Genomic DNA, 13427 nt, shown 5'->3' with positions numbered 1-13427 from the left:
CTCTGTGGGTGGCTGTCTGAAGTACATATTTGCTTTATCTTGCAATATAAAAATCTCATTCCATGTCCTTAGCAGCAGTTTAATATCCTTATATCTCTCTATCATTTCAGCAGTATCAGCCCTCTGTTATTTATTCCTACAGTATGCTTCCCCTGCAGTTTCTGGTTTTAGTATCTTGTCTTGGTAGAAGTGTCTAGGAACTTCTGTACTGTAAATTGCACAAGCTCAAATGCAAATACAGCCTTTCAGAACCAGATCATAGAATCTCAATTCAAACACACGAGGACAAACTCATCTTTGTTGTGCCCAGGTTGACAGACTGCTGGGTCTATCCTCAGTTCCTTGATGGATGAGGTTGTTAGGACTTCCTAACAGTTTCTCTAACTTATTGCCCTGATAATGGATCCAGTTGGCTGAAACCAAACCCAAAGGCTGACCTTAGCTAGAAAGCAATCCCTCTTATCAACTACCTACTGCAACACTGGCAGAAAGACAGTGTCAAAAGAGCTCCTGTTGAACAATGCCTTTGATTTGGGCTTAGACCAGGCTCAGGGTGCTGAGGCTTTGGCAGGGTGCCCTGGCAGCCTGGTATTAGCTGACTGCCAGGCACTGGAATCCCACTGCTACTCATAAAAATAATAAGTCCTCCAACAATGCAGAGCCATTGTCATTGTCATAAAATTAAGAAGGTTTTGTACTATTTAAAAAAATCCTAATATACCATTCCTACTATTTACTTTTAAGTTTACATGGGAATAGAGCTTACTAACCTTTAAACTACGCCTACTCTATCCACATAATACTGGGTTCACATTAAGTAAATGCCAAAGAAAACTTACTTCTAACATCTTTCTGACCACATGATGATTTATTTTTTTATTCCAAAGTTTACTTCCTAAGTGTTCTTTTGCGTGATTTTGTGTCTTTTTAACCTTCTCTGATGATAAAATATGCTATTCCCATCATTGCAGTCAACCAAGTCATCAAACCAGCGACCTATCCTTATTCTAATAGTTCCCATCCCCTTGCTTTTTTTCCCACACTAGCCATAAGATAAATTTTTTTTTGTAATTAAATAATCCCTGAGTGAAATCCATAAGCAGTCTTTCTAGCAGGTATCCTCTCTTCCAGATAATACCTTGTCATTAAATAAAACCTTGTCATTAAACTACAAAACTGTGCTAGCCCTTGTTGCCCTCTACTACTGCAATGGATCACAAGTCCTTTATTATCAGAGTGGCACTGCTTGACAAAGAGATACAGAAGACAAATCCAACCCAGGATAACCAGAAGATGGAATATCTGGGATAGAATACTCTCAAGTCAAGGCAGACAAATATGCAGGTTAATTTGTTTGTCTTCTACAGTTGTATTTTTAAAGAAAGGAATGGCTGATCCAGAAATCACGTGGGCATCTGACTGCAGAAATTAGAGTATAGACAATAAATTCCAGCTCAGCACGTCTCACTTTACGGTCCCAAAGTAAGTACTAAAGTACCACAGGGCATGGATCTTACAAACACCTCTAACTTTTGCCTTTCATGGGCCTCATTTTAAGATGCTCAGTTCTCTGGAGGTGCATAAGGTGCTCCAAAGGCTTGCTCAGGTGCTTGGGCTCCATGTTGAGAGCCACATCTTAGCATTAGGTACTCCTGGGCAAATAGCACCTTGGCTGTGTTGGTTATGAAGCCAGGCCTCAATTTTTTAGATTTGCTCTAGTTTAATCACAGAGAAGTTTCTTTTCTTGAAAAACATTCAAATGTAAGAACAGTCATGTTATGCAGTCCAGCACTGCTCACTGACATATATATTGCTTCTAATAATTAAAAAATGGAAAATAGTATCGATTTATTATAAAATAAATACAAGGCTATCTATCACATAAGAAATACTGTGCATTAACAAAAAACTTTGTCAAGCACCAGTCAGATCTGTTCCTTATCTTCTGAGTCACATATATTAAGATAAGCAGCTGACTGTGTCATTTGCTTTTGAATCCCAGGTTTGCTCACTTGGCCACCATTTTCTTCTCCTTCAAAAGTTGCAATGTCTTGCCTGCAAATCTAACTGCATGTGAACCAGAGAACTGACTAAAATAATCATTGACTGTGAGGCTGATATTCAATACTTTGTCTGTCTTTCCTTTTACTTTCTTTTTACTGGTGTTTACTGTTATTTTGACTTTACTCTTCAAAATGACCAACTTAAACAGACCAGTGAGTTTGTGGTTTGAGCTCTTAATACTAAATAGACTAAGGTTTGATGTTCACACTATATCCCATCTTTTTCTCAGTGAGAAGAGAGCAGGCTTCCTATTACTTCCAAAACATGAGAAGGAAACACAGGCATTAAAATATTAAATACTGAGCACTGAGAAGCATTTAGGAGAGATGCCAAAGGTCACAGCAGTAATGCTTGGGAACCTGCATCTGCTAACCCCCAGTCCAAAGCCTTAAACTACACTTCATCCTTTCTATTTCTCACAGAATAAGATGCATTCAGACAACATCACGGCAACCTGACACCCTGCTGCAGGCTGGGTTATAACCTGATGTCAGCCTTCCAGTGGTTCAGCCACTTGAAATTATTCCTTTCTGTCTGTTTTGGAAAATCCTGTTCAATGAAAGGTTCTGTAGTCCTCAGAAATAAGATACCAGTGCTATTTTTGATATAAATGAAAATCATTGTGCTGTCAATGTGTATAGTTAACCTGGTTTATTATGTTGAGTTTTTGCCCTCACTTTCTGTTTGTATTAATATCTTTGATCTCAGTTAATACCTTCATTTGGAGATTCAGACAGCTGTAGTGTAACTACAAGGGATGGCATTGTTTTCATAATGATGGGGGTTTCCTCACCTGCTGTTTCATTTATCTCATAAGTCAGTTAAATCAGGTGTTCTTATTTTCTTGAATTACCTTCTGCCTGACAAAGCCACAATTTGGATCAAAAGAGCAAGAGCAGACTATTTGCACCTTCTGAATTCTGCATTTAGCTCCAATTGCTCCTGTCAGTGGATTTCTCTTAATCAAGAGCTCTTCTAAACAGATACTGCAGGTGGCTACAAAATTAGCGAGCAATGGAAAAAACACAGAAATTTCTGAGTTTTTTTAATTTATGCCCATGTTGGCAGCAAATGACTTATGACTCTATGTTTCTTTGTCTGAGATAATGACTATATCCATTCAGACAAATTAAAGTGTGAACTGAGGGCCACATCATAGCAGTCAACTCCATCACCTTTTGGGAACAAATGTGACACTTAACTCCGATGTCAGTGATGATCAGATCAGATTCTCAGACGACTTCTGAATAACAAATGCTTCTTCAGTAAAAAATAAATTAGTCCTTTGTGGCTATTTCTGAAAAGAGAGCATCTTTATGAAGGAGATGTGGGATCCAGTTTCCTCAAGATGTTAAATCTGTGTCACTATTAATGCCAGCTATAACAAGTTTTTAACAAAGAAGCTGCATCTGGAACATTAAGGTCAAGCATGGAGAGTTAGGAAATGCCACTAAATGCCATGGTGACAATGTGTTAGGAAATAACTTTAATAATATTGTTATATCCTGTGTTCCCATGGGTCTACAGTCTCACCCAAGGGATAGAATTGCCATCAACACTGGACAGGCAAATGTGGAAAGTGTCCTTTGACATTCAGCATTCAGTACACAGCTCTAGGCTCTGTGCAAGTGTTCAAACCCTGCTCTGAAGAGATTTATTGATTTCCTTGTGGGCATTTAATTATGTTATAGTACCATAGATGCTTCATAAACAATAAATATTTTTCTCAAAAACTTCCAAAAATGAAAGAATCATTTATCTCCAGATGGGGGAGCAGAGAATAACGGAAACATTCTCCACCTATTTTATGTGCCAAAACTGATCTGTACCATTGAATTTTCACAAAAATGAAAGACAGGCTATCATTACTTTCAATTTCAGTTCATGGTCCAGTACTTTGCAGATCAGATCCTGTGGTCTCAAAAGGCTTTTCTTCAATGTAAGGACACATTTTTAAAAAGTCTGTGGGTAAATGCCTTGAAAAATATTACACTGGAATTCTGTGCTGGAGGCAAGGACAGAATCTAGTCCCACAACACTCAGCTGCTGCAATTCCACATTGTACAATTCTTTATTCAACTGACTGAAACAAAAGACCATTTTTCCTTTCTCTATGGACCCCTCCATCATAAGTGGAGACCACAAGACAAAGCCTCTTTCACTACACAATTATTAGTCTTCCTCAGAACTCTATCCATCCTTCCTACATCTTCCTGTGGGAAAAATAATTAATAAAGGGCTGTATAGTAACAGAGACCCAGAAGATTAAATTGAGGTCGCACAGGGAATCTCAGTTTCAGTATTTTTCTTCTTCCTACTATAGTATTCTTTTAATGCACTTCCTAGGCAGTCATTTCCTAGGCTTTTAAGAAAAGCATGCACAAACCCCCAAAATTCTTTAATGTGGAACTGCAAATTACATCTACACATAACCTCCCTGGATGCACAGCAAGGTTAAGAGCAGACTGAAGGCTGGGAAAGCCACGCCTGGTCTGCCCACACTGACTGGAGACTCTTGAAGCTTGGCTGGGAACATTAAAACTGCTTAGAAAAAGCCAGCCTCGGGGTATCTGCTTGTGGATGGGCCTGTAAGTGTGCTTGGCTCAGAATATTCATGACCCACACCCACTGGGTAAAAAAAAAAAGCCTGGCTCCATGCTAAAACATCTAGAACATCCAAACCTTCTCCTTTGAGGGGTCTCTGCAGACAGCTTCATGTGAGGCTTCCAGGCAGCCCTGATTAACAGAGGCAGTTTTGAAATACCAGGAACACCTCGGCTTTTAAATTAAATTATTCACTGTTTTGTCTTGCATTTCTCTCTGTTCTTCCCAGGATCTTGTCCTGGGAACTTACTCTTTATCCTCTAAATTCTATCAGATCTAAGGCCCTATTCCTGCCAAACTCAATACTAAAATGTACCACAACTATCTAGTAAAATCTAGTAAACTATTTAATCTATTGTGCATGCTGATACAAAACATCTACAGATTGAATTTGTATGACATGCTGTGAACCCCACAAAGCAGCAAATTCATTTCAGAGTCCATTAATACAGATTTCTTTTTAACTCTATGTATCTCTAAATAGGCAATTAAGCCACGAAAAGGGGAAAAAAGCAGTAAATTGTGCCCACATTGTGATTCCTATTAGGCCATGATGCAAATTGTTATACTCTAGTAGAACAATAATCTGTATGTAATTGAGATAAGCAGCTCCACATGAATAGAGGATGCAATGCAGAGACTTTGCCATGAAGAGCCAGCAAAAAGCCCAGGAAAAGCCCTATTCTGCTTCAGATGTTCTGGGGAACCAGAAACAGGGCAGAGAGATTCTCTGAAGAGTGCATCTGCATGTGCAGCCTCTACTGGAATCTGATAATATGAATTACATCAATCTGCTCTTCTAGAAAGGAATGAATATCAAATTATTTTATAGCAAGCATTTGTCATTGTGCTGTTTAAAACAGAGAACATGAGGAACATGGCACTTCACTACTTCACACGTGTTTCTGGAAAGCAACAATTCTTTTGTCTGAACACCTTGTTTCAGTGCACTGCATGTCTCCCTGGGTCTCTCTTGTAACCTCTGTGGTTAGACTTCATGGCATCTAAAAATCAAATGCCCTTCCCACACACATACTTTTGGTGAATTTGTCTGTCTGGCTCTGATTTTACCTCAGCATTCCTACACGGCCACATGATGGTCTTTCATCAAGAACCTCAGCACAATATATTGTTTTATTCTTTACTCATTCATTTAAAATATGACACTCTGGAAATCTGCTTAATGCCTAAGGGCGGTTTAAACCCTAGAATCAAATTTCTTGTGATGTTTTACCTCAGATGGAAAATTATGCTGATAATAAACTGAATTATGAACTGTTTCACCTGCACGATTTTTCTGTCTGAAAACACAATGTTAAAAGACACAGTAAACTCCTTGTATATTACAATGGAGAACACAAAAGGAGATAGTAAATACCACTGTTTCAGAAGACAGCTGAATTTCTGACAGTAGAAATGCTAATTGTTTCTTTTCATGCATCCTTTCTCAGCATTATAACATTGGAAGAAATTGATGTTAAAAAATAAAGATTGCATGTGACAAAAGAAAGATCTTCAACGTAATATTATGACAATGTTTTCCTGATGTTAACTTAAGAGAAAGCAGCATAAAACAAAGATGTCCCACATAGTAGGGGATTTACCTTCCACATCTGCATTGCTTTAATATATGGGGCAGGAGGGAGAAGTTTTCAAGGTTGAAAAGTTTTCACATTCACCTGATTCTCATTTTTCAGTTCATTAGAATACTTTCCATTCTGAACAGAGTGGCACTTTTTACTGCATTTTAGGAGTAGCACTTCATCTGCTCAACTATGCCTTAAAAGCACCAAAGACAAACTTGTCCTTTGAAGGTGACAAATCACTTCACAGTTCCTGAACAGAATTGGCACCAAAAAGTTTCTCAGAGTAAAATCATCAGCTGAAGGCTAGCTGCTTTGCCAAAGCCAATACACCAGCCTTTTGCACACTTTTTTTTCTTACATGTGTTAAGGTCTTTGCTGTGCAAATTCAAGTAGCACAAGCTCTGGGTGCTGTTGGGTCTCCCCTTGTTCTGTCTGGCACTCTTGAGCCTGTACTTCAGCTCTCAAGCATTGAAGGGCTGAGCTCAGTAGGTAAATGAGGCATTGATTTTCTGAACTTATGCCCTTAAAGTTTTCCTTTACACAGCTCTTTCCATACTGGTGAGATAAGACAGGGATAGCAACACACCTGTGCAAAGCTGAATGGCAGTCCTAAGGCAGGGATGGACACTGAGGGACATGGCAGATACTCTGACTGGGATAGCTATCATTAAAAGATCACATTTTTAGCTGAATAGGGCATGAGTTATTTGCTGTTCCTCTGATGAAGACACTTCTCAGTATGTAAGAGAGAGAGGAAAGGCTTTAAGTGGAAGGTGAAACGAAGAAGTCAGGCTTAAATATCACAAAAACACATGATGTGGGAAGGACAGAAGGGGAAAGGTAGTGATATAATCCTTTTCTCTTATTTACTGATTAAAAAGTACTAAAAAGCAGCTACAAAATAACAGCCTGACACAACCTCTGACTTGTTTTGAAAATAAGTAGCATAAAATTAATCCTTAAGAGTCCATTTGAAGCTGGAAATACTATAATCACACTGGGGCTGCACTTGCACAAAGATAGATGAAACTCATGCTTTTTCTCCATCAGATTGTCCTTTCTTTTAAACTGCCCTTTAATCAGCCTGTTCCTTGACAGCCCAGATCCCTCTGTACTCTGTATTCCCTGCAGTATCTCAACTGGCTCCTTGTCAGTCAAGCTGACAAAGATCTGACCCCAGGTCCTGATTGCAGCCAGTTGCTCCAGAATCACTCAACCTTCTGTGCCACAGCTGCAAAACCTTCTCTTGGAATAGAGGTGAACCCTGCATAAATGGCAGATCAAGCCTGTAATTGTAATCTTGTACTGTTGATTTCATTACCCCACTCCATTCCAGCTTTTAACAGAACCACAGCTTCAGGAACTGGTTTTCTTCTTTCAAGCAAAGGCAATAGTGAGTCAGTACAAGTCACACTTGGAACTGATGTACCTGTACAGGGAAATACTGAGTTAAATGGGGCTATGGCAATTTACCTAAGCAGACCTAATTGTTGATCTCTTACTGTCTTACTGACTTTCTACTCCCATATTATTCACTTCCTAATATTCTTTTATAAGCACTGCTTCTTTCTCAGGCTTCTGTCTCCATTCCTGCCTTTCTCAGAATCACAGAGTATCAATCATATCAATAACCCCTTTTGACACAGCAGTCATCACAGCCTCCAAACTCAACTCTTCTTCACACTTCTCTCACCAGTTGCTGAAAGTATCTTTCCATCTACAAATTGATCTTATGCTCAGATGTACTTCCCCAGATTGGCTTTGAGAGACTGAGGTGGAGGACTCTCAATCTTTAACAGTCTTTTTTAATTTAATGGAGCATATTGGGTTTTTTTCCCATTGGGAAAACCAAACAGATGAGAGCTCATTTACAGTGATATTATAATCATATGTTATTCTGGGAGAATAAGTAGCTGGTGGGCTGCTTGAGGCATTGCTAAAATGCCTGAGTGTGTGTGTATGTGAAAATGTTGTGAAACAGAAAACTCCTCTTTGCCTTGGACATGCTGGTAGGTGATAAGCACTATCTGTATCAGGTGTCTAGCCAAGAATCAGGGCTTACAAATGGGATGAAACTGAACTCTGCCCTGTAGTTTTCCAGGATTTTTTTTGTTTTTTTTTTTTGGGTTTTTTTTTTTTTTTTGAGTAACAGGGTTCAATAATTTGTCAACCATTTAGTTAGTAAGTGTTATCTACACAGTGTAAAAGGAATTGGTTTTACAAAGGGAGTGTAAGGATTAATTATACAGCCTGGTCGCAGCACGTATGCACAAGGCAAGCTGCACCCAGAGTTTTATGAGGGTGAAAATTTTTTGAGTGAGAGGTTCTGTCAGGTGGCCATGGCCATGGCCAGAGCCCATTCCACCACCCAGCCAGGAGCAGTGCATCCAGGGGCACTGGGGCAGCCCCAGCCATTCAGGACTTCCCTGAGGATGGCTGTGGGCAGGGTGGGGGGAATCCTGGCATGGGGAAGGTCAGGGCCAGTCAGGGCATAGTCAAACTTCAAGAAAACTTTCTTTTACTTTCAGTGGAAAACATCATACTTTGACACTGCCTTCATTAACAGTTAGGTTTACAGGCCCAAACTGTGGCTAACAGAATGGGATATGGATTCAAATTTCTGCTTTGAACTAAGCAGAGTACAGATACAAACTAAGATCTTCCAAAACCCGAGAGCATTTTAACAAGGCTGAAAAATGCTCTAAGCCGGAATAACTTCATCAGTATATTTCTCTTACCTTCAACTCCCTATTACTGGTAACAGCAGCATGCATTTCTGCATTCTATAATGTAGTAGATATATAAGCCATTTAATTATATATGTTATATACTGTAAAAAGTGATTTTAAAAATGAGGTGCAAGCCTATAAGCCAGAGAACTGTAATGGGCATATATCTCTTACAGGATGGAAATAGTGGACACTTGAAAAATTATGATCTACTGGGGAAAAGCTGCTGTGGCTTCTGTAAAATAGTGCCTTATAGACTCCTTTGAGCTCTGTGGAGAGGTTAAAAGATGAATGGAAGTGCCTGCTGTGGTGGAGATGGTGTACGTGAGCTCCAAGAAAGCACTTGACAAAGTCTATCACCAAGCACCTTTTTGCAGTCACTGGATAAGCTGGAGGGCCCTGGAATGCCATTCAATGTGTACATTAAGGGATGGAGCACAGAGGTGATCAAGAAATGATGATACTGAGTTACCCGGGGTAACAAAGATAAGGGTAGAGTGTGAAGAAACACAGAAAATCCTTATGATAGCAATAACAAGGGAATACAGATGAAATATGGATGCAGATGAAATATGGAGTGTAGACACATGCGAAGTGTCCCACAGAAAAAACTAATCCCGACTTTCTACATAAAATAATGAGCTTTCACTTGACTCCAGGGTGAAATCACAATTCTGCAGGATAATCTTGGGGTTATGATACCAAATTCCAAGAATGCATTGCTTCAGTGCTTGGGGAAGAAGGGTGTGTCAGAAAGGAAATCACACATTAGAAGAGATAAAGGACAAAACAAACATCACAATGTCAGGAGAGAAATACCTAGTAAAAATATGGAACTATGTGCAGTTCCAGATACCTTGTCTGCAGAAGGCTATATTAAAAATCAGGAAAAGTTCACAGGACAAGTAAAATAAATATGGAATGGAGACTGCATAGCTGATCACTTGTGTTAAGCAACTCATTAGGGGGTTACATATGGGAAGCATACAAATGGCTGGGTACCAAGAGGATGGACAGTGATGAAGCCTTTATTATTCTTCGTATTGAAATACAAGAGCCAAGGATCAAATGAAGTCAGGAGATAGCTAAAAAACCTAAAAGGTGGATCTTCATACAACAGGTGGCAAATAAGGAACTCTGGAAAGATGCTGAATAAATTCCAGGGAGTATGAGAAATTCTCGGGAAAGAAATCCATCAAGAGTTTTAAAACAGCAAAACCACTTACGCTCAGGAAATCACCTCACTGGAAATATTTGGAGGATAAGTACTTTATATGCTTCCTTTGCTTTACTCTTTCCTACATGTTCACTCCCAGGAACTACTGCAGACAGAATAAGGTACAAGACAACCTTGATCCAAACCACTAAATCCAAATCAAGTTCAATTTTATGTATTTGTTTCTCTCTAATATCAATGCAGAATCACTAAATGTGTGTTTTTGCCATGTTCTTTTTATGCAGAGTTCTGAAGATTAGCTTATGAGGTCAACATAGACACCAAAGATTTTAGTAGACACATGAAGGCAAAAAGGCAAAGTGCCTTCTTCTGGGGGTGGGAAAGGGTGTCCTAGATTTTTAAGTGCATAAGACCAAAAAACAGAGAGAATCTGTTTTTTTAAATAGGTCACTTCTAAAGCTAATTGAAAATCTTTCTATCCTAAGCCAGTTGGAGCATTTGCATGAAAGCTGAAAAAAGCATTTTAAATGCTGTAATATAAAATTCTGACTTCTGCTGAGCAGAATGAAGTAACTTCAAACAGTGCAAACATCAGAGTTCATTGATTCTGCCTTCCCTGCAAACAATAAATTCTCAGACAATGTCTATGAGCAAACTTTTTAGTGTAATAGAAACAGATGAACATAGTAGAGCATGGAACCCCTATACTAACCCAATGTGCAGATCAGTGGTTCTGCTCTGGGCTAAGTGCTGTCTAGGCTCCACAACCAAATGTGCTCATGTATAGAGTTGGAAGCTGTTGGAATGACCAACCTCTTATCTGCATCCCTGTTCCTCCGTTTAGATGCAGAGAGTGCCGAGCAGGCAGCTGGAGCTCCCTTTCTCATTTCATTTCCTCTGAAACGAAATCTACATCTGACCCAAGGGGCTACAAATCATGACTGAAAGAACGGAAAGGGTTAAAAGCTTCTCAGCTTGTTCCCTTAAGCTTTTATTAAGGGCAGACATTCTGCAAGAGAAAGGAAAAGAGGTTTGTGTTCATCAGCTGGGTGCAGGAGGTCAAATCACCAGCTGACACCACTGACACCAAAAGAGGAGTTAATGGGCCAATAATCACACATCTACCTGGCTTCTGAACTGCCTTTATGATAGGAATGTAATTGAAAGCCACCTCATTCTGAAAGTTCTGCAAATCCCTGCACTTACTGAGGATAATACCAGTTGTCAAATTTGTAATGAATTAAAAGTAACAGGATACCACAGGTTAACAAGATTTGCATTTTTCCTATTCAAGTGCCCAATTATTTATCATCTGTGCTGAAAAAAACAACTGGCCATTGAACTTAAAACCCCTTTTGTTGCAAACAGAACCAGAGATGTGTCTTAATTAGTATTAGCAAAGCATTTCAAGGCTTATCAGAAAAGGATGGTAGCAACAGGGGTACTTAGGAAGATCAGTCTTCTTAAACTCAGATCAGTACACAATGATTATCTTTTTTTTTAAATGCAGGGACACATATGCTGCTTAAATATAGCTCATACTTAGGGAGCTGAATATTGCGTTTATATAAAACTGTTTGAATTCAACTGTTCACATACATAATCCTGCAAAATAAGAGTGAACACTAAGAGAGTGAATAACAAATAAATGCCCATTGAAATAAGGATGTTTACCATGTAAGTGCTCCAATAGCTATCATGCCTTTTCCCTAGTACAGCATTTCTTCTATAGGAATTTAACCCTTGGACACACATAATTAGCTCTTTCACCTTAAAGTTGCTGAAAGAATGATTTGCTTAAGAAGCTTAGTCCTTTTAGGTTCAATAGAAGTACTGACAAATGAGCCTAAAATGATTATTGGGGAACTTTTTTAACACCATCTTCTGAACTTTTATTTGAAAATAGGGTCCCTTTCAGTCAAAACCCTTTTCATCAGATCTTTTGTGTTTTTCCAAATCACAGCTCAACTTTAATACTTTATGTATTCAAATCTTGAATGTGATAAGGTGGTTTTCAAGGCTGTTTTAAGCCACATCCAAGACTATCACAGCAGTTTCTTTAAATGGAAGTTCAGAGTAAATTTATTTCTTCTGATCATGGTAACTGCACACAGCTTCCTGTCTGCACTGGAGCACTTTACCATGTCTGTGCTGACAGAACAACTTTTTTTAGCTGTCCTGTATCAAAATGATTTGAGTTTAAAATAATTTTCCAGAAGAGGGGCATTTTTAAGGGCATGTACAAGACAGAAGAGGTGATACTGAAAAGCTAAGACAGGAACAAAGCTGTCTCAGACGGGTCATGGCAGGGAAATGGATTTTTTAATCAGTTTTGCTGCCTAACAGAAACTTGAGGTGTAGAGTAGGCACTGTTGCCTAAAGTGGCTCTGTAGCTATTATTTATATGACAGTCTGTTTTTCCCAGAAAAGAAGCTAAAGGTCAAATTTGAATAACCTATACAAATTTACAGAGTACTCATCTTACTGGATCATCCTGTGCAACACACTTCTATATGAGCACTAAAATTATGTGAATTATTTATCTGTATTTCTATTTTTCCTGCTCCCATAATTCTAGGTCTTTTATTAGCTTTTGGGTGATTTATCTTACTTAGCTGTTAGCAACAACTGAAAGACTGACACCATAAACAGAATTCACTTTAGATTATTCATTTAGTAAAAATAGGAGTTTTCCATTTTAGTTTTAAGTCATACTGCCATCTACAGATCAAATAAAACACTTGCAATACTCTGCTCAGGGTAACAAGCTAATCCAGGTTGGAAGAGGACTCTGGTCTCCAGTTCAGCTGCCTCCAAAAAACAGGGTTGCCTCTGAGATCAGAACAGGTTGCTCAGAGCTTCATACCATTGGGTCTTGGAAAACTGAGATGGAGACTGCACAGCCTCTGGAGAGCCTGTGCCACTGCCTGACTGTCCTCAGGGAGGGGAAAAGTATTTAATCATTATGAATCTCTCATCTCAATTTATGCTCATTGTCTCTTGTTCTCCTGCCATGCACCACTGTGAACAGTGGCTTCATCTTCTTGATGTTACTGGGGAGCTCCTGTTCGTTCCCCCACAAGCCATCTTTTCTCCAGGCTGAAGAAGCCCAGTTCCTGGTCCTTCAGCCTCTTCCCAAATGACAAATGCTGCCATCTCCAAATAGCTTGGTGGCCCTTTGCTGAACTTGCTCCAGTTTCTGATGACCTTCTTGTGCTGGGGAGCAAAACTGGATGCAGAAGTTAGATTTGGTCTAAGAAGTGAAAA

The sequence above is a fragment of the Heliangelus exortis genome, chromosome 1 (genome assembly GCF_036169615.1).
Source record: "Heliangelus exortis chromosome 1, bHelExo1.hap1, whole genome shotgun sequence".
NCBI lineage: Eukaryota > Metazoa > Chordata > Aves > Apodiformes > Trochilidae > Heliangelus > Heliangelus exortis.
Note: the sequence above shows the minus strand (reverse complement) of the source record.